At 40.9% G+C, this 20686-nt stretch overlaps 1 protein-coding gene across 2 annotated transcripts in view; it reads right to left on the bottom strand.

Annotated features, from left to right (window-relative positions):
• Epm2a (epilepsy, progressive myoclonic epilepsy, type 2 gene alpha) overlaps positions 1-20686 on the bottom strand; it is a 116974-nt gene that overhangs the window by 20343 nt on the left and 75945 nt on the right. Inside the window, exon 3 of one of the 2 annotated variants that reach the window (XR_003948588.1) lies at positions 4603-4661. The exons of the other annotated variant lie outside the window; for it this stretch is intronic. The gene's annotated coding sequence lies outside the window, so the exon portion shown is untranslated. The remainder of the gene's footprint in view (positions 1-4602; positions 4662-20686) is intronic. 2 annotated transcript variants of the gene reach the window in all.

Below are 20686 nucleotides of genomic sequence, written 5' to 3'. Positions count from 1 at the left end.
ATTTTCCAGCATGCAGCAGGGAGGGGTTCCTTAAACCCCACTCCATGATTAGTTGATGACTCATGGGGAGAGAGAGAGTGACTTCTCTTTAGGACTGTGACTACTGTAGACTTCCTATTTCCCAATGGATGACCCCATGCATGTGTGCATGTGTGTAGAATTCAGAGGAATAAGTAAGTAAATAAATTATACAATTTATTAAGGAGGACATGAAGTTGGGAAGAAGTTGAGGTAAGATGTTATAGGAGAAGCTGGGGGTGGGGGCAAGGGATAGTAATAATCAAGATATATCATATATATTAATATATATTATACATATACCACTTCCAAAGAATATTTTTTTAAAAAATAGAACATCAAAAAATAACTTGGATTAATAGCATTACTTCTGTGGTTCAACCAACTTCAATGTAAATAAAATCCATCCTAATAATACAGCTTAATCGAAGCCCATGGGAAATGAGTGGCTAAGACTCTGGAATCTCGCTTTGTTATTGCAAATCAAAATCAGCTTAATTCATTTGAATGGATGTGGCTTTGTGGCAGTCACATCACAACACTGCTGTTGGCTTCACCTGACAGGTCGGCGCCTGTGGTACAAGAGTTACTGAGGCATAAGAATCAGAGCTGCTGGCTCTGCCTCAGCAGTCAGTCAAAGCAGACCTCGCTGGCAATAATGAGGGCATCGGGCAGAATGAGCGTCCAAGCACTCTGCAAAAACTGCCTCCAGGTACCGACAGGAGACGCTGGCATAGAAGGAGCAAGTCCAATATATGGTGGACATGTCATCCACCAACGGCCGTTAGAAACAGCAGAATAGCACCTCCTAAAGGAGGAAGTTAGCATGATTGTCTGACCATAGGTAATACAAAGACTAGGAAACTACAGGAATGGAGGAATGGTTGTATGAATATGGGCTTCAGCCTTCTTGCTAAGCATGCCAGTGAAATGTGTTCCAAGAACAGAAAATGGATCTTGCTGAGACTCACTCAAAACCCAAAAGCCAGATGAAAAGCTGAGAGAGAAAAAAAAATGTGTCTGTGTGTGTGTGCGTGTATCTGTGTGCATGTGTATGTATGTCTGTGGGGGAGGGATGTCTTTGTGTGTATGTATGTGTATCTGCATGCGTATGGGTGTACAGAAATTTTCCCAAGTTGTATAATTGTGCTGTGTTTAGCTTATTTAACATTTTACAGCCAGAGCAATGTGAAATTAATGTATGACTTGACTATTCAATAATGAGTTAAGATGGAAATTCTGTCAACCATATAATTTTGATCTCATTAATATAAAGAATAGAAATATTAAAAATCTGCCTCTAGTATGCTCCTGGGCTTATGAACACACACAGTTTCCATTGTTGAAGTTTGTCTTCTAGTAGCCCAAACTTCTGCCCTCACATGGTGCTTGGAACACTTGCCAGTTAAGTCCGAATAATTTCTTGAAGAGAATCTCCAGCCTAGAGAGTGGCACTGATTCCTTACTCAGCCAAAGCATAGCTCTGTTCCAGTTTACTATGGGTCACAGGCAGCAGTACAAACACAGGGCAAGCTGATGTGGGGACGCACTCATAGCTTCTCATTTAGTTTAGATGTGTGAAGTAGAGTTAATCTGTTGTAGATTGTGTGGGAGCATCACCTGGCAATAAACATCTATCTGATGGCCAGTAAACTAAGAAGATGGAACATGAGAGAGAGAGAGAGAGAGAGAGAGAGAGAGAGAGAGAGAGAGAGAGAGAGAGAGGGAAACTCTGAGAAATAGTGAGATATAGGAAGATTTGCCACCCAGACTGAACATCTGAAACTAGGCAGAGGTAACCAGCCATGAGACAGACATAGAATAACTGAGTTATAAGCTAGTCATGGACCAAGCCTACCTTTATGCCTAGGCATGTGTTAATCAATAGTCAGCCTCTGAGTCGTTATCTGGGAACTGGGGCACAGGTAGAAAGGCACACAGTTACAGTGTTATATAGTTTATATAGGCTGTGGTAGTTCACATAAGAAATATTCTCCATAGTTTCTGACATTTGAGCACTTGGCTCCCAGTCAGTAATGCTGTTTGGAGAAGTTTAGCAGTGTGGTCTAGCTGGATGAAGCATGACACTGAAGGTGAGCTTCAAGACTAAAGCATTCATATCCAGTTTGTTCTAGTCTATGCTCCTGGCACCAAGCCAGCTACTTGCTGTCATGCTGTCCCTACTGTCTCTGCTAATAATGGACTTTAACACTATAGACAGATAAATCCGAATATTCTCCTTTTTTCTATAAGTTGCCCTAGGCATGCTGCTTTATCACAGCAACAGAATCATAACTAATAAAGATATTGTATGAAAAAAACTCTCACCTAATGTTCTTTCCATTTTTAATGTTAGTAAGTATCATGTAATTAAATCAATGTGGAGCCCTATTACTGAGAGATACTTGTTCTAATTGGCTTCTGCTGTCAACTTCGTACAACAAAAAACCATCAATAGTATCAGAAGAAGTACAAGTTGAGAGATTGCAAATATCAGATTGGCCTGTAGCCATGTCTGCAAAGGACTGTCTTAATAGAAGACAGATAGAGAGGTCCCAGCCCACTGTGGAAAGTGGCATTCCTAGGTGTATCTACATAAACAAGCTAGCTGAGCATGCGCCTGTGAACAAGTCAGAGAGTAAGCCATCTAAGCAGTGGTTCTCAGCCTGTGTGTGGGTCACGAACCCTTTGGGGACTGAATGACCTTTTCAAGAGATTGTATGTCAGACATCTTACATATCAGCAGCAAAATTTTGAGTATGATGCAGCAATGAAAATAATTTTACAGATGGGGGCACACCACAACATGAAGTTCACAGCATTAGAAAGGTGAGAACCACTGCTTTTTAGGTTCTGCTTCAAGTTCCTGCCCTAATCTTCCTCAATTATGGGCATGACCTGAAAGTATAAGCCAATAATCCCTGTCCTATCAGGTTACTTTTGGTTAGAGTATTTTGAAACTAGACCTATACTTTTACCCAAAATTCTCAGGCTGTATTCTTGATTCAATTTCTGAAATTGTGACCTTATTGAAGGTAGGTTCTCCACAGAAGCAATCGAGTTACACAAGGTCACCCATGGAAACCCTAACACCATATGACCAGTGTCCATACAGACACTAAGAGACGAGAATGTGATGACACAGAAAATGACCGACCACCTGTGAGCAAGGAAGAGGGGCTTGGCATGTACTGGTTTACAACACTCAAAACAAATCAGTACCATAGACTTCTTCACATCCAGAAAGGCGAAACACCAGACTTGTAGGACAGACGCACGGTGCTCTCTGTGGCTGATTTTAAGGAAGTACAATTGTTGTCTTCTTTACAACTACAACATGTTAGGATAGAGTGCAAGTCAAGTCTAAGTGTGGAAGGCTCAAAGCATGGAAAGAATAAACTACTGGACTGAACACTGTTAGCTGATAGGCCTAACTTTCAGCTGAGACTGAGGGACTGTGAACTCTTCTGTTTCAACTCACTCTTCACTGAGGTGAGTTTTCTGGAAACCAGATGATAGAACACGTGGGAAGGACTCATTTTAAAGAGTGATAATAGAACTGACATGGGGAAAGGAACAGGACAGGCAAAGAACAAGGCACACTCAAAGAACTGAAATATCTGGAGACATAGAGGACATAATAGCAGATGAGACAGGCTGAAAGAATAACGTGGTAGTATCTTGATGTTCTAGAAATCTATATAGCAATATAAGGCAGTTAAGAATCAATGAAGGACCTTTAAGTAGAATCGTGGCTTAGATTTGACTGGCTACAGGAGGAAAATGGATGATCCAGTAAATATGGTTGATATTAGAGAAAAGAAACAAGCTTGGGATGGGATGTTGTGGTGTCTTCGTTAGGGTTTTATTGCTGCAAAGAGATTCCATAATCAAGGCAACTTTTATCAAGAAAAACATTTAATGGGGGCTGGATTACTGGTTCTGAGGTTCAGTCCATTATAATCATGATAAGAAGCATCTCATGGCACAGGTAGACTTGATGATGGAGCTGAGAGTTCTACATCTTGATCCAAAAGCAGTCAGGAGGAGACTAGATTTCACACATGGTGAAGCCTGAGCATAGAAGAACTCAAAGCCTGCCTACACAGTGACACACTTCCTTTAACAAAACCACACCTTCCCAATAAGACCACACCTCATAACAGTGCCGCTTTACCATGGGCTAAGCAGATTCCAACTACCACACGTGGAATACAGTTAGTGTGTAGAGAGGACATGGATGTACTCGAGATGGATGTCAGCAAAAGCAACCTTGGAACCCACAGAGTGACTGTATGCGATAACTAAAGGAAAGATTAACAGTGGCAACGTCACTGTGGTACTATAATTTACCTTCTACTAACAAGGTGCCCCCATTTCTGCTAAATTCACTATAGTGAGACCTTCAGGACACACTTTTCTTTGAAATCATTCTACTGAGCATAAGTAATTCATAAATGAAAACAGGCCTCAAAGTTTTGTAAACTAAAATCTCTTCCATGTTTCACAGCCCAGGACACCATCATCTCTACTTTATACAAGAGCTTATTTTCAAGATTTTGGGGGGTGGTATTTTGTACTCACTGCTGGGTTCAAGTGTGTGAAGATATCTTCTAAGATGGAGACATCTGGATCTCGAACTTCTGAAACATATGTAATATGTAAATCACCTGTCCTCCAAGCAATAGAAACTATCATTGGCATGTCATAAGAAACCTCAGAGGACTAGTCAGAGACCCAGCATCTGCCAAGTCCAATTCACAAGCATTTCATAAGAAACCTCGATGCAGTAGCCAGAGGAGCCAGAAACCCGATGTCTACCTGTCATCGATGCTACATCACAGAGACACAAACTTTCTCTGTCCCAAATTACATCACTGGGCATTGACACACACCCCACTGATAACTTCTGTCATTCTGCATTCCTTGTTTTTATCACACTTACATCTCCTCTGTTCTCCACAAACCTTGTAAGAGTGAAGGTTTCTCAGAGTTCCAAACTCTTGACTTTTCTTCAATTCCCAGACACCTCATGGCATATTCTAGCTGCCATCTACATTCTGGTAAATTGAATAACTATTGCCTTCAGCTCAGATCTCAACTCTGAGAAGTGTCCACTGGATAACCTTCAGCATTTAGTGAGCGCATCTTCACCAGCTTACACTGATTGCTCTCTACCTACAGTTGTCTCTATTGTTACTGGCTCCATGAACCTCAGCAAGGACTTTCAATTGGTTCCTTCCACTTTTTCTTCCTGTAACCATTAAACAAGACCCACAGGTCATTCTCCTCTATGGCTATGACTCCTGCTAATCTTCAATGTCATGGCTTTCCTTCAGATCCTTAGTAGTGAAAAAAAAATACACTAATGGCCTTCTAGACAGATGATCTCCTGATCTACTTTCCTCCCACAGTGTATTGGTATGTTCTCTGTAAAACACAAACCATACAAGTACCCAGCCAAACACATTGAGGTGACTATTCATTGCTTTCATATGACGTCACAATTGTTTGTATAACTCCCTCAAATCTAACATCTATGGATTTTTCTGATCCTATGCCACCACGTGAGCCTTCCATCTAATTCAGGGGAGCAAATGTGCTGGCATGCATCTCTCTCTCTCTCTCTCTCTCTCTCTCTCTCTCTCTCTCTCTCTCTCTCTCTCTCTCTTTCTCTCTCTCTGTCTCTTCTGCCGCTCTTCTTGGATTACACTTGCAGTGCTCCTGTGTTTGATGACACTGACCGGATGGCATGTCCCCATCAGTTCCCTGAACTCCTTCCTCTATTCCACAGCAACTCATGCATCCCTTTGTTGAAAGTCAGTACAATCAATTACACGTTCTTGGATCAGACTCCTACCCCTCAACTGTCAATCACTGGTTTTCTTGGCATGGTGGTGAACTTCCCCCAGAATAAGACATATCATATTTATTGCCACATCACCAGAAATTAATAATGCAACCATTTTATTCACCTTAAAAGCAAAGGTAATGAAGAAATAACGAAATGAACAATCAGCCTATGATTCATTCAACTCACACCAGGACCTTAACACTGCTACAACTTTTGTAAAGCTCTGTTGAAGTTATTTTCAGCTGTATTATCCCAAGAACATAGGTGTTAAACTATTGGTTTAACTGTTCAAAATAACAATTTTCTCTGCAGACAAATGTGAAAGCTGGTTTTACCCAGAGTATAGAACAACAAAACCCAACATGTTTCCCTTTTTGCTCTCACTGCTAGAAAACTCAAATTTCAAATTTAATAGTAGTAATTATACTGTCTGGAGTCCCCAGTAATTTGTATTCTACTTGTTCTCCTAGATAAGCTATTTCTATCCTAAATTCTTCTACTATACACTAGTGCATTTCTAAGGACTTCTATTATAAGTAATTATATATTTGTGGGTAGGTGGAGAACGGTGGCAAATCCTAATCCTGTGAAATGTTCATCCCCTCCCCTGTCAGTCCCTTCCAGGGTGACAGCCACAGAAAGGTAAAAAAACAGCCTGTATGGCTGAGCCACAAACATTCATAGTCATTCATCACAATCCCCCAGCCTTGGTCAGTTTAGTACTACAGCTATGCACGTCAATCCAAAAGTTGCATTCAAACAGAACTGCTTGAATATTACGACCCTCAGTACAGTTCATCTACAACAATAAAGGCCCATTCTTACTTGGAATATGGTCATATCTTTATTACTGTAACCCATGGACAGTACGTCTAAGTTTTATTTCATGCCATATGGTATTTTAAATTCAAGCTGTTAATACATGTGGCTATTTCAGCTTGCAAAGTTAAATGAGATTCCAGGGTAGTGATCACAGCCTGGGCTACATACTAATCTCTCCTGAGGGTTCTGTTCTCATGATTCTGCTAGATCCTTGATGAAATTATCAGATCTCTGAGCTGGTGAGGGCTCACTCAGCATCCTTCCTTCTAATCACCCCTGAGTGACTCTTACATACTCTGCGACTTTCAAGTCACAGTCTCCCAGGATGGCAAGAATAAAAATAACTCCACCTTGGAAAATTCCAACTGTGTATTTATCGAACTGAAGTGAAATTGACTATAAAAATCAAATTTTAAAAAGTTAAATGTTATTATGCATTTTAAACGGATTTTGATTTTGTGACTGCTAAGCATGGCTTCCGCTTCCAGGCCTTCCCAGTGGTGATTTCATTGACATTAAGACCTGTTTATCAGGCTGGAGAGATGGCTCAGCAGTTGGGAGCACTGGCTGCTGCTCTTCCAGAGATCCTGAGTTCAATTCCCAGCAACCACATGGTGGCTCACAACCATCTATAATGGGATTTGGTGCCCTCTTCTGATATGTCTGAACATAGCTACAGTGTACTCACATACTTAAAATAAATAAATTTTTTTTAAAAAAATTTTTAAACCTGTTTATCTCAGTTACCAATGACTGTGTGACCTTTGCACCATCACTTGTATCTCTCTGGGCCTCTTGTTTCTAAGGAACGCATGGAGAAGACTGGGAAGTAATACCTTCTCAGCTCTCCTGCTGTCTCATACAGGTATCAAGATGATTCCTAGAGGTGAGAAGGAAGTAGCCAACTTGGAGTCTAGCTCCATTACTTCTGTCTCCTCGTACTGGTTCTTTAACTTAGCTGTGTCTTGGTGTCATCACCTATAGACTGGGATTCTTGGTACTAAGTACTCAATAGTGTTGTGAATTTAAGAGAAAGAATATAGATAAAATAGACTAGTTCTAGAGACCTACTGTCTTAGTTAGGGTGTTACTGCTGTGAACAGACACCATGACCAAGGCAAGTCTTATAAAAACAACATTTAATTGGGGCTGGCTTACAGGTTCAGAGGTTCAGTCCATTGTCATCAAGGTGGGAGCATGGCAGCATCCAGGCAGGCATGGAGCAGGCAGAGCTGAGAGTTCTACATCTTCATCCAAAGACTGCTAGTGGAAGACTGACCTCCAAGCAACTAGGGTGAGGATCTTAAGCCCACACCCATAGTGACACACCTATTCCAACAAGGCCACACCTCCAAATGGTGCCACTCCCTGGCCCAAGAATTTATAAACCATCACACCTACCAAGCACTATTAAAGCAGTATCACTAATCATATTATTGATAGTTCCCCTGAAAATGGTCATGACCCTTAATTTGTTAATATTTAGTGAACCACTCCAAAATGATATGTGACCATATGGCCATTTGATTATAGGGTGATAGCATGCATTGTCTGGGGAAAGCTAGATCACATGACTGCCTGCCTTCTTTAAGCTCAAGTATATTATGATACATCTCTGTCTTTTATTGGGAAACAGCCACACTCAGTTGTTTGCATGTACATCGTCTATACTAAATTTTCTACAGCCATAACATGTTTGAATAGTTGCTATTGAAACCACATGGTTCAAAAAGCCTAAAGCATGTCCTATTTACTCATTTAAAAAGAAAAGTGTTGATCTCCACCTTTGAGGTATAATTACTAGAAAACCCTACCCCATAGTGACTTAATCATCAAGACCAGTTTTATTTGATGACTGTGTATTTCTACTCTATCAACTTAGCTGTAGGAGGAAAGAAACTATGGTAAGGTGTTTAAGCACAGAGGAAATCAACTATGGAGTGATAGTAGCAGGCTGTGTATGATACATGCTAGTAAGATAGACAGTGAGCAGCACAGAGATGCCTCTAATTAAGAAAAAAAGACAAAAAGCTGTAAAGGAGAAGGTGGGTCAAAGTTCTCAACTTGAGCTAAGAATCTTACTCTATACCAACCTTGCTGAAATTTCAGCAACAGAAAGAACACATAGTGCCAGCAGATGGGGAGGGCGCTGTCTTCTGGACACAGCACGGCCACTGCATTCACGAGGTCACTAAAGCCGCAGCTGTGGTTAGCCTCATGAAACCTGCACAAGACCAACCCAGCAAAATCCCACTATTTCTACTCAGTGGTTTACAAAAAGAGACAGACAGACAGGTGGGCAGACAGACAGGAAAACAGAAACAGAGAAACAGAGAAAGTCAGACATAAACACAGACAGAAAGACATGAAAGTGGAAGCAGGTATTTGGGGAGTCTAGGGCCAACTGGTGTTGGTATAATCAAGATATGTGGTAGACACGTATGAGACTGTCAAAGGATAAATAAGAGATATTATTTAAAATGTTCTAGTTTGCAGGGTGCTTTCTTTGCAGTGGTTTACATGGGCTGCCTCAAAAATACTTTATTCACTTATTACTAAGTACACGGGCAGTAGAGATGTTTTTGCTCTGCTCTTTGATTCTTACAGCATAGCAGTTATTGCCCTAATGAATAAGGCAAGGCACAGACTTTTAAGCACACTCTGCCATCTAAGCAGTGGTTGAACTTGAGGGCAACTTCATTCTAGGAGACTCAGATTTTCCATAGGGCCTGCTGAAGAATCTCCATTCTAGAATTTGCTGCTGAACTGGTTAAGTAGAAAGAAGTGTTACAAAAGTTCCAGTGACTGGGATTTCTCACACTGTGCTAAACAATGTCTCATCCTAGGGCAAACCTTCATACTCTCTGTCCATACTAATATTCTATTGCTCTGAGGACATTCAGATCTGGTGGCAGGGTGGAGTGGGAAGGGATCAGCTATAGTAAAGATCTGACTGCATCGTTTATAGAGAGCAATTCTCACGAAGTGTATCTTACAATGAAAGAGACAGTCGGGGTGCATCCCATGTGACTATAACCCAGGAAGCTGCTCAAGAGAAAACCTGCACTGACGTTGAAAGCAGCAGGTGCAAACACGCCCCTGCCCGTCAGCTTTTCTTAGCCAAATGTAAATGAGAAGAAAGACAATTTAGTGTTTAGAAAATATGTCTAATTTACTATACAATTCTTCTTGAAGGAAGGAATTCTACATCAGCTTTTTAGAATGATGTTGATTAAACAGCCTACAACGTGCTCCACCGATCCCGGCCTTTTGTTATTTGTGTCATCCTGATGAAAAGTAAGTACGCTTCGGTGAGTTTTCCTCTTAGAGGCAATCTGGACCACTTATCTGGGGTTCTCAGAAGGGAATTGCCTGGATGACTCAAAGAGAACACCTGCTTCAATCAATGCAAAGGGAGCTTTGAGGGAGAGCCTGTTTCTCTGCTAGCCCTGAAATGGCCACTGATATATTTGTGAACAGTCTTGCAAGGATTTTCATTTCAAAGAAATCAGGAATAGCGTGGTGTGATGGTTTATATTTACACAGGAGAGGAAAAAGAATAGTCAGGAATATAAGTTACCAAAAGAGAAAAGTGACATAAGCTGACACCCAACTCTAGTGACCCACACTTCCTCAGTAACTATGCCCTTCAGGTGCTCGGGAACTCAACAAAGCATCATCCATGTAAGATTCTGGGACTTTAAATGCGTCAAAGGGCATCAGCAGGGAATGCATCTTTCATTGTCTGCATGGAGGTTCCCTGTGTGAAAACTCAATCCCTCCTCTTTTCAGTAATGTGGGGAAAAAAGGTAATTGGCACAGGGTTTGTGGCTCACAAAAGAAAGGTAGTCCCAATGCTTTATTACGGCACTAAATTATTCCATTTCTGACTAGGATGTGTAAAGCATCAAATATACTTTTAAAAGATGATTTGCCAGGGCTTTCACCTGGCTTCGCCTCCGGGGTCTAATGGTTACCAAAGAGCACTTTCACAAGCAGAGCCTTTGGCCTCCCTGAGCTCTTGAGATGTGCACAGGCACAGTACCAAGGATCTAAAGCCTTGGCCCCAGAAAGTTTGCTCAAAATCCATTCCTGGGTGGAAACGTCTGTCCCCCATTTGCCGATACTTTAGCGCCGCTCTTTGTTTGCTGTTAATGGGAACCCAATGCTCTGATGGTGACTGCTGAAGAAAAGCACTGCAGTGAATTAATTTGGTTTATTTATCTTTTATATCCATACTCTATGGATTTTAAAAGCATTTACAAAACAGGGTATATGTGCTGTAAAAATCCTTTATTGAAACATATCATAAACTAAACGGCCCATAGTATACTGGTCAACTACTCCTTCTTTACATCCTGGGTATAGCCATACAGCAATGCTCAGATTCCAAAAGATGATGTTTTCCATCCCCAGAAAGGCTCTGTTCATGCCCATTTCTAATATTAAAGGGATCATGACTGCCCTGACTTCTAACAGCACAGACTGATTTTGCTTCCTCATTGAGGAAGTTCCGTACATTGCCTTATCTGCCAGCACAGAAACCTGAAACTTGTAAAGATCAAGCTAGAGACTCAATGTCGTGAATATCCATAGAACTGCCTTGGCCTTTAAAAGCCTTCCTAAAAAGCAGGAGAAATCACTTGACAAGATGACCAGTTTTACACATGAAGCTAATATATGATGACTTTCAAACCCTAAGGATTAAAGGATACTCTCTTTCAGGGTCTATCTGCACTAGAACTTATGTATTATCCTTTCTCCCCAGTCCTATGCCAGCTCCCCATCAAGGAGAAAAGATTAAATATGGGAGAGGGGAACAAGACAATCCATTCATTCTAACCATGCTTTCAGCTAATTTTCTCTGCTCAGAACACACTACTCAAGTGTCATTGCTCTGTGTTAATCAAGATTCTCCAGAGAAAAAGAACGCACATGTGGGCGGGCACACACACACACACACACACACACACATTCACACACTGATCTACCATAAGTCCAATGTATATAGTTTTTTTGTTTATTTGTTTTTGAGACAGGCTTTTCTGTGTAGCCCTGGCTGCTCTGGAACTCACTCTGTAGACCAGGATGGCCTGAAACGCAAACATTCTCCTGTCTCTGCCTTCTGAGTATTAGGATTAAAGGCATGAGCCACTACCACCTGGCAATGTAATTATATTTTATTGAATTTCCTTGATCAATGTGAAAGAAAGATGAAATTTCAAGACCTGTAAGTCATATAAAGAACTTAGAAATTGCTGGTTGTTTGTGAGCCTAGAGGCTGCCTGGGGCTGAGAATAAAGAAAAACAAACCTGGGTATGCCCCATAGTTAAAACATTCCTGGGAACAGCGTAACCTTAAAGATAAAGAGGAATGTGAGGACCTAACAGGGCTATCTGAACTGAGTCAACAACTCACAGAACTTTGACACCCTGCATGTACATGTAATTTTTCTGCTGATGTTTGAATAAGCCAATAGTGTGTCGCTATGCTGAATTCCACACTCCTAAGCCCCTTACCCCATAAAAACCCCTAGCTTTCAAGCCTCATGGCCGACATCCGTTATCTCCTGGGTGGGATGCATGTCAGTCCGGAGCTCCGTCATTAAACTACCTCATGTAATTACATCAAGATGGTCCTTCATGATTTTTTTGGGTGCACGCCGAATCGAGAATTGAGTGGGAATTTCCCCACTAGGTTCTATCAAATGTACTTTAGTAACCACAGAACTCACTATATTTGTGAACTTGATGGTGTATTCTTTATCACTTTTACACAGACTATGAGATCCAAATGCCGTTTGAAAGCATAGGTAAGAAGGAAATAATTTGGACATCAAGTTATCCAGTTCCAAATAATAATTAAACATTCTATATTGCTGAAATTTTTCTTGAATTTGGATAATACAAAAATTGTCTAGGGGTCTTGAGAGGTGGCTCAGTAGTCTTTCAGAGGACTGGTGTTTGGTTCACAGTACCTATATCAGGTGGCACACAGCTACCTGTGACTTCTGCTCCAGTGAATCTTACTCTCTTCTGGTATCTGCAAGTACATACACAAACACACACACAGACACACACACAGACACACACAGAAACACACACACAGACACACACACAGACACACACAGAAACAAACACACACACAGACACACACACAGACACACACACAACACAAATGTTTTGATCTGCCACACTGACAGTTGAAGAGGAATCCCCAGTTGCTACAGCATGTAACAAGTCTGTTTTATGTATATGACATCTGACCTACACCCACACTCTTGTTATTTCTGAAGAACAGGGAGGAATGAGGAATCCCCTCACCAACATCACTTCCTGGGTAAGTGAAATGAAGAAGAAAGCGTGGCTTGTACAGAGAATTTGATAACTGGCTACTGGGTTGCTAGCTAATATAGACTATGCTTGCATCTTAGATTCTTAAAAAAAATTTTTTTTTATTTTAGACTCCTGGTATTTCCACCAGTATTCCTAAGCTTCCAGGGTCTCTGTATATAAAACTACACTTTTGTAAAATTGAACAATTTTCCTAGTAAGAGTGTCTGTCCACAAGTAACTTTCCTGTTATGGACTGTCAGCTCCTTGAGGGTGATTTTATTGTGTAGCATTATGAATGGTTTCCTTGCCATCCTTGTTCTGATTTTCTTGATCTGACTTGGGTGGAAATGCATGTGTGCATGCACATAGACAGAAGCACGTGCAAAAGCCAATATCCTACACTTGCCACACTGGACGACACAGCAAAGCTTCGGTTTTGAAAGCAGCAGGAAGCAAGTGTCCAAACAGCAATGTTTTGCTACAGAATGAGAGCTGAATTGGGTTTCCCAATGACTGGTTGCCACGATGTTCTGTCATGTTTACATAAGTGCTTAAACATCCATCACTGTACAACTAGGATGCTGCACAAGGAGCTGGGGAAGGGCAAACTCGCCATTGAGCATGCCAAGTTTACTCAGATATAGCTTCTGTAAACAATAAATAGCAGCCCAAAGGATGGTTCATGACCATGGGGCACAGACTCCATACCCAGGTCTTGAATTCAGTTGCAAAGACTCAAAGGCAAAGAAGATACAGTCCCTAACTTCAAAATGCCTTCCCAACAGTGACATCAGTCCTTTAAAATAGTATTTGAGAGGCAGGGGCCACAGTCTATAAAAACAAAATGACTTCACAACAACATCAGGAATGAATAGCCAAAGGCTCACACTCATGGGTGATTTGAGTTCTTTTACGAAGACAATGCTTCTCCTGGATGAAGAGAGTCTCTTAAAGCACTGGCAAACAAAGAAAAGCATTGCTTGCTGGTTATATTAAAATTGTCCTTGCAAAACCAAAGAGTATGCTGAGTCAAAACCCTTAGTACTTACTAACTCAGAAAATCATTTTCCAGTAAATTTATGGAATCCACAGTATATCACGAAGCAGGAACAAATTTGGTTCTTAGAGTGGAGAGTTGCTACCACTGAAAAATCTTCATATGTTTATCCAAAGCGACAGCAGGGGCATTGAGCTAAGGCCTGCCGTTACTACTAGATTGGAAAGGAAAAGTGCTCAGAGGAAATCAGAAGTGCTGCAGTTTGTCCTGGAAGAGAGAAATCATGCTCAAGGTTTAGTTTTCAAGGTCTGTGGATAAAACTGAAGCCAGGGAAACTTCAACAAATTCTTCTGGGAAAAATCTCAGAGCTTGTCAAGATTTTTGTAGCCACAAAATAAAGGGGGGGGTTATTCAGTAGACATAAGTCTTCGTCTCTCCCTATTCATTTTCATTTCTGAGAATTAGTATTTACTTTTAATCACATTTTATGAGACAGTAAGATACACAGACAAACCTCTCTTAAATCAAACAGTCCTGTGATTGAATCTGCTCACTGGTTCTGTAAGAACGGTTAATGGGTGTAGTTTACTCATGATGGGCTTCTTGCCATTCAAACGAGGACACTAAAGGTTGAAAGAATTAAGGGAATTGGCCTAGAGCTAGCCCAGCAAGCTCCCCCCCCCCAGAAAGGCAGCAAAAAGGGGTATGGATTTGGCAACTGGGACCAAAAGATGTTTACTTTTGGCCATTTAGCTTTGTCTTGCTATTCTGGGACCAAAAGCTACAGGCTTCTGGAAATTTAACTACTGCTGATAGCAGTAAGAGATAAAAAAAAAAAAAAGGCTTAGTTATTCTTTTCTCTTTGGCTCAAGGGTCCTAGCAAGGTGAGAGGCTTGGAGTTTGTTAATTCTTTGTGAGCCAGAGAAAAAAGAAAAGAAAAGAAGGAAGAAAGTGCTCTCTGTCTGTCTCTGTCTGTCTCTCTCTCTCTCTCTCACTGTCTCTCTTTCTGTCTCTCTCTGTCTCTGTCTCTCCCTCCCCCCCCCCCGACGACCTGGCATCAGTTTCATGAGTGCACATGCATACTGATATACAGAAAATGTGCTTCTTTAACTCTTCTTTTGTGTAACATTTTATTTATGAGGTAATTTTATAAGAAACTTTGATCTAAGCAGGTATAAAAAGACTCAGAAAAGAAATAAAGTATGGCTATTGGTGGTCTCCTCCATCTACCATATATACACACATACATATATAACTCTCTCTCTATGTGTGTGTGTGTGTGTGCATACATACTTATGTAGTTGTATTTAAGATTTATGTAATAGTACTCAGCTATTAAGACTGAGGACATACTGATTTTTTTTAAGGAAAATGGATGGAACTAGAAAATATCATCCTTAGTGAGGTAACTCTCTCTGATATTTACTAGTTCCATCCATTTGTCTGCAAAACTCAGGATATCCTCATTATTAATAGCTGAGTAGTATTCCATTGTGTAAATGAACCGCATTTTCTGTATCCATTCTTCTGTTGTGGGACATCTAGGTTGCTTCCAGCTTCTGTCTATCACAAATAAGGTCGCTATGAACATAGTGGAACATGTGCCCCTGTGACATGGTGGGGCATCTTTTGGGTATATTCCCAAGAGTGGTATAGGTGGGTCTTCAGGTAGATCTATTTCCAATTTTCTGAGGAACCTCCAGATTGATTTCCAGAGTGGCTGTACCAGTTTGCAATCCCACCAGCAATGGAGGAGTGTTCCTCCTTCTCCACATCCTCTCCAAAATGTGTTGCCAACTGAGGTTTTGGTCTTAGCCATTCTGATTGGTGTAAGGTGGAATCTCAGGGTCATTTTGATTTGCAATTCTCTGATCAGTAAGGACTTTGAACATTTCTTTAAGTGCTTCTCACCCATTCAAGATTCCTCAGTTGTGAATTCTCTGTTTAGTTCTATACCCTATTTTTTTGATTGGGTTGTTTGGTTTTGGTTTTTTTTATGATTAACTTCTTGAGTTCTTCATATATTTTGGATATTAGCCCTCTATTGGATGTGTGGTTAGTGAAGATTTTTTTCCCCAATCTATAGGTTGCTGATTTGTCTTATTGACTATGTCCTTTGCCTTACAGAAGCTTTGTAGTTTCATGAGGTCCCATTTATCAATTCTTGATCTTAGCACCTGAGTCACTGGAATTCTGTTTAGGAAATTTCCCCCTGTACCAATGAGTTCAAGGATATTTCCCACTCTTCTTTTAGATTCAGTGTATCTGGCTTTATGTTGAGGACCTTGATCCACTTGGATTTGAGCTTTGTACAAGGTGAATAATATGGGTCTATTTTCATTCTTCTACATACAGACAGCCAGTTAGACCACCACCATTTATTGAAGATTCTTTCTTTATACCATTGTATATTTTTGGCGTCTTTGTCAAAGATCAAGTGATCCTAAGTGTGTGGTTTTATTTCTGGGTCTTCAATACACAATGGAGAACTACTCAGCTATTAAGAACAAGGACATCTGGAGTTTTGCAGGGAAATGGATGGAACTAGAAAATATCATCCTGAGTGAGGTAACTCAGACCCAAAGGACATGCATGATATGTAATCACTAATAAGTGGATGTTAGCAAAAAAAAAAAAAAAAAAACTGTTCATAATACTCAAGGTACAGTCCACAGAACTCAGAAAGTTCAACAAGCTGAAGTGTCCAAGTGAGGATGCCTCAGTCCCACTTGAGAAGGAGAAGAGAACAATCACAAGCAAGAAGGGAGGGAGGGACCTGGGAGGGAAAGTGGATGGGGTGGGGGAGTGGGAGGAGAGGTGAACCTGATCTGGTATTGGGTGAGGGAAAAGGACTGAAGCCCTAAGGGCCAGCAGAAAGAATGGAAACAGGCAACCTCAGGAAATAAGATGTTGGCGGGGACCCTCAGAATGCACCAGAGATCTGGGAGGTGAGAGACTCCCAGGATTCAAAGGGAGGGACATTAGATGAAATGCCCAACAGTAGGGAGAGGGAACTTACAGAGCCTACCTCCAGCAGGAAAACAGGACATCAAGTGAGGGATGGGGTTGCCATCCCACAGTCACATCTCTGACCCATAATTGTTCCTGTCTGAAAGAATTACAGGAGTGGAAATGGAGAGGACCCTGAGGAAAAGAAGGTCCAGTGACAGGCCCAAAGTGGGATATAGCTCAAGGGGAGGTACCAAGGCCTGACACTATTACTGAGGCTATGGCGCACTCACAAAAAGGTATCTATCATGACTGCCCTACGGAAGACTCAACAAGCAGCTGAAAAAGTCAGATACAAATATTTGCACCCGACCAACGAACAGAAGCAGCTGACCCCTGTGGTTGAATTAGGGAAGGCTTAAGCTGAGAAGAAGGGTGATCCTGTAGTAGGACTAGCAGCCTCAATTAATCTGGACCCCCGAGATCTCTTAAACACTGGGCCAACAAACAGACAGCATACACCAGCTGATATAAGGCCCCCAACACACATACAGTAGAGGACTTCTGGATCTTTGTTCATTCAGAGATGATGCACCTAACTCTCAAGAGACTGGAGGCCCCAGGGAGTTTAGAGGTCAAGTGGGATGGGGGATGGGGACATTCATGTGGAGACAGGAAGGGGTGGAGGTGTGGGATATGGAGTAGTCGGATGGTAGATGTGGGGCAGGGAGTGGAATATGGAGTGTAAAAAATAAATTAAAAATAAAATAAAATAAAACAGTTAGAGAAGGATGACCATAGTAAGTTAAAGCAGTGTTTCATTCTATAAGCTCATTATAAGTTTAAAGCAACAGTTTCACATGGTCTTACTTTATCATGGTACACAGCTGTAGCCTCATCCTTGGACCTGACCTATAATGAAAGTTTTTCCTTGATCACAAATTTGTCTCAAGCCTATTACTCTCCTTAGTACAATTTATGAAAGCTCAATATATTCCTTATTATACAGCCTTTGCTTACTGTCCTATGAGGAGGGAGCACATTCTATTCTTGATTCTAATTTTATTACATCTTTCTGGCAAAACAACTAAAGCCATCTACTTAAACTTTCTTCTTAAAATTATCTAAATCAAACCAGGAATTGTATCAAGTCATTAATTCATCTAAACAGCATTAATTCATGAAAGTTAATCTTTATGTTGATCTGCAGGACATTTGCCCAATAGTGTGGTCTGATATGCCGGAAACATTAGACTATGTGATAGTGATAGGAACGGTATATCAAGAGCAGGAGCAGTCCTGGGATGAAGTCTCTGGAGCTGTGCCTCTCCAGAGTGCACCCATCACAGCCATGCAAAAATGGTCGGCCATCTCCAGGAAACTCACTTGCTTGCCATAGCATTTCCAACATGGCTTCTGTCAGAAATTCATGCAGGTAGTTGCCTGCCTCACTCACTAGCAGTTAGTAAATGTTCAAAAAAATTTATTTCCTCTCTTACTAATAATGTGGGTGTCTTATTCTACTTTCCAATATTTTCCTTTCATAAGCTAAGAAAAATATACAAGCAACAGAAGACTCCTTAAAATCACCATCTTGAGGACTGGGGATGTCGCTCAGTGGTAGAGCATTTTTGATTTGCATAAGACCTTCTGTTCAATACCCCATATTGAAAAATCAACATATTGAATTTCTACTTAAAATAGTGTTGTGCTGGGGAGTTTGCTCAGTGATTAAAAGCCAAGAGTTTGATTTCCACCATTTGGAATACACTTGATCTCATCTATTTAGAAAAATAGACTTTAACATCTTAAAGTAAGGCCACTTCCAAAGGAAAACAATGGCAGTGCAGATCCAGGCTTTAAAAATTTCCTTCACAAACCAAATATACACCAAAAATATATTAGCAGGACTGCAAATAATAACCTTTTACTACTAACTTCAAGAAATGGTCAAAATATAAGGACTCACTTAGTAGAGCCAATATGGAAGTCAGTGTGGCAGCTGCTCGGGAATCTGGGAGTAGATCTGTCACTCACCAGAGTGATACACCACTCACCATCCAGCTACACCACTCCTGGGCATCTACCCAATGAACCTTACATCCTACCACAGAGACACTTGCTCATCAATGTTCATCGCTGCCAAAAATTGGAAACAGCCTAGTCTATCAACTAACGAATGAATATAAAAGCTAAATTCAAGGATAATGAAAATGTGTTACATTACATGATGGAATATTATCCAGCTGTTGAAAATGGAATTATAAAATTTTTATTGATACATTCACTTAGCAGAATAGTAGTATTTGGGTTTTCCCTAGGTCCTTGGCCTATTTAGTATCAGGTTATTGGCCACATGGAAAGTGGTAAACATTGGTTCTTCAATGGGTATAGTATTTAAGCCTTCAGTAAAATTACTCGTAACATATTCTTCTATACTCATAGATCATTGTCTTGACCATCATCAGAGACCTTATTGCAATAAGTAGAAACTAATGAAGAAACCCACAAGTGGAGAATGTACAAGAACACTCAGTCCTAAGTAAAATGTCTTCATCAAATCTCTCTCCTCTGGGCTCAGAGAACTATGTGGAAGAGAAGACAGAAAGATTGCAAAATCCAAATTACTCTAAGGAAACTGACTTCAAGACACATCAGGACTGATGCACACATAAGACCTACACATAATCAAGCCAGATGAGGTCTCATCACTGACAGGAAGGAATGGACACAGGCTCCCACCCTCATCAAGAAGCTAGGTGCCATTGATACCTACCTGCAAAGGAAAAATTAGTTTTCTCTAATGGCTCCTCACTGGGTTTATTAACCACACTTTAGAGTACACTATATCCAAAAATAGATGGCCCAGAAAAACAGGAAGAGAAGGAAAAGAAGAGGAAGAGAAGGAAAAGAAGAGGAAGAGAAGGAAGAGGAAGAGAAGGAAGAGGAGGAAGAAGAAGGGAAAGAGTCAGAACATCATCCTTTCTTCTACAGGCTCAAAAGTTGTTGCACAAAATCCTGTAAGTCTGGACAGAGTGGCATCCAAACTAACTGATCAGGGAGAGTTAGATCATGCATGAATCAGAGGGAAAGTGGCAAGCATTAATACAGACCATCAAGCCGGGCGGTGGTGGTGCAGCCTTTAATCCCAGCACTTGGGAGGCAGAGGCAGGTGGATTTCTGAGTTCGAGGCCAGCCTGGTCTACAAAGTGAGTTCCAGAACAGCCAGGACTACACAGAGAAACCCTGTCTCAAAAAATAAATAAATAAATAAAAAATAAAAAATAAATAAAAATAAAAAATAAAAATAAATAGATTTTTAAAATACAGATCATCAAGATGGAAACAGCCTAGAAAAGCTAAGGCAATATTTAAGATTTGAGCATAAATTGTGCTATAAGAAGCTGTCATTAAACAGAGAAAAAGGATATAGCAGCATCCACTGAAGAGTCTCCAAATTATAGGCAAGGATAGGAATAAAAACCAACCAGGAGCCAGGCAGTGCTGGTGCACGCCTTTAATCCCAGCACTCAGGAGGCAGAGGTTAGCAGAGCTCTGAGTTTGAGGCCAGTCTGGTCTACAAGGTAAATCATAGTACTGACAGGGTACACAGAGAGACTCTGTCTTGAAAAACAAAGCCAAGGCAAGCTGAGCAAAGTGCTTGCCATGCAGGCGTGGGGATCTGAGTTTGACCCTCAGAATCCACCACC

Source organism: Mus musculus, chromosome 10 (assembly GCF_000001635.26).
Source record: "Mus musculus strain C57BL/6J chromosome 10, GRCm38.p6 C57BL/6J".
Classification (NCBI taxonomy): Eukaryota; Metazoa; Chordata; class Mammalia; order Rodentia; family Muridae; genus Mus; species Mus musculus.
This window is presented reverse-complemented; position numbering and strand designations above follow the sequence as displayed.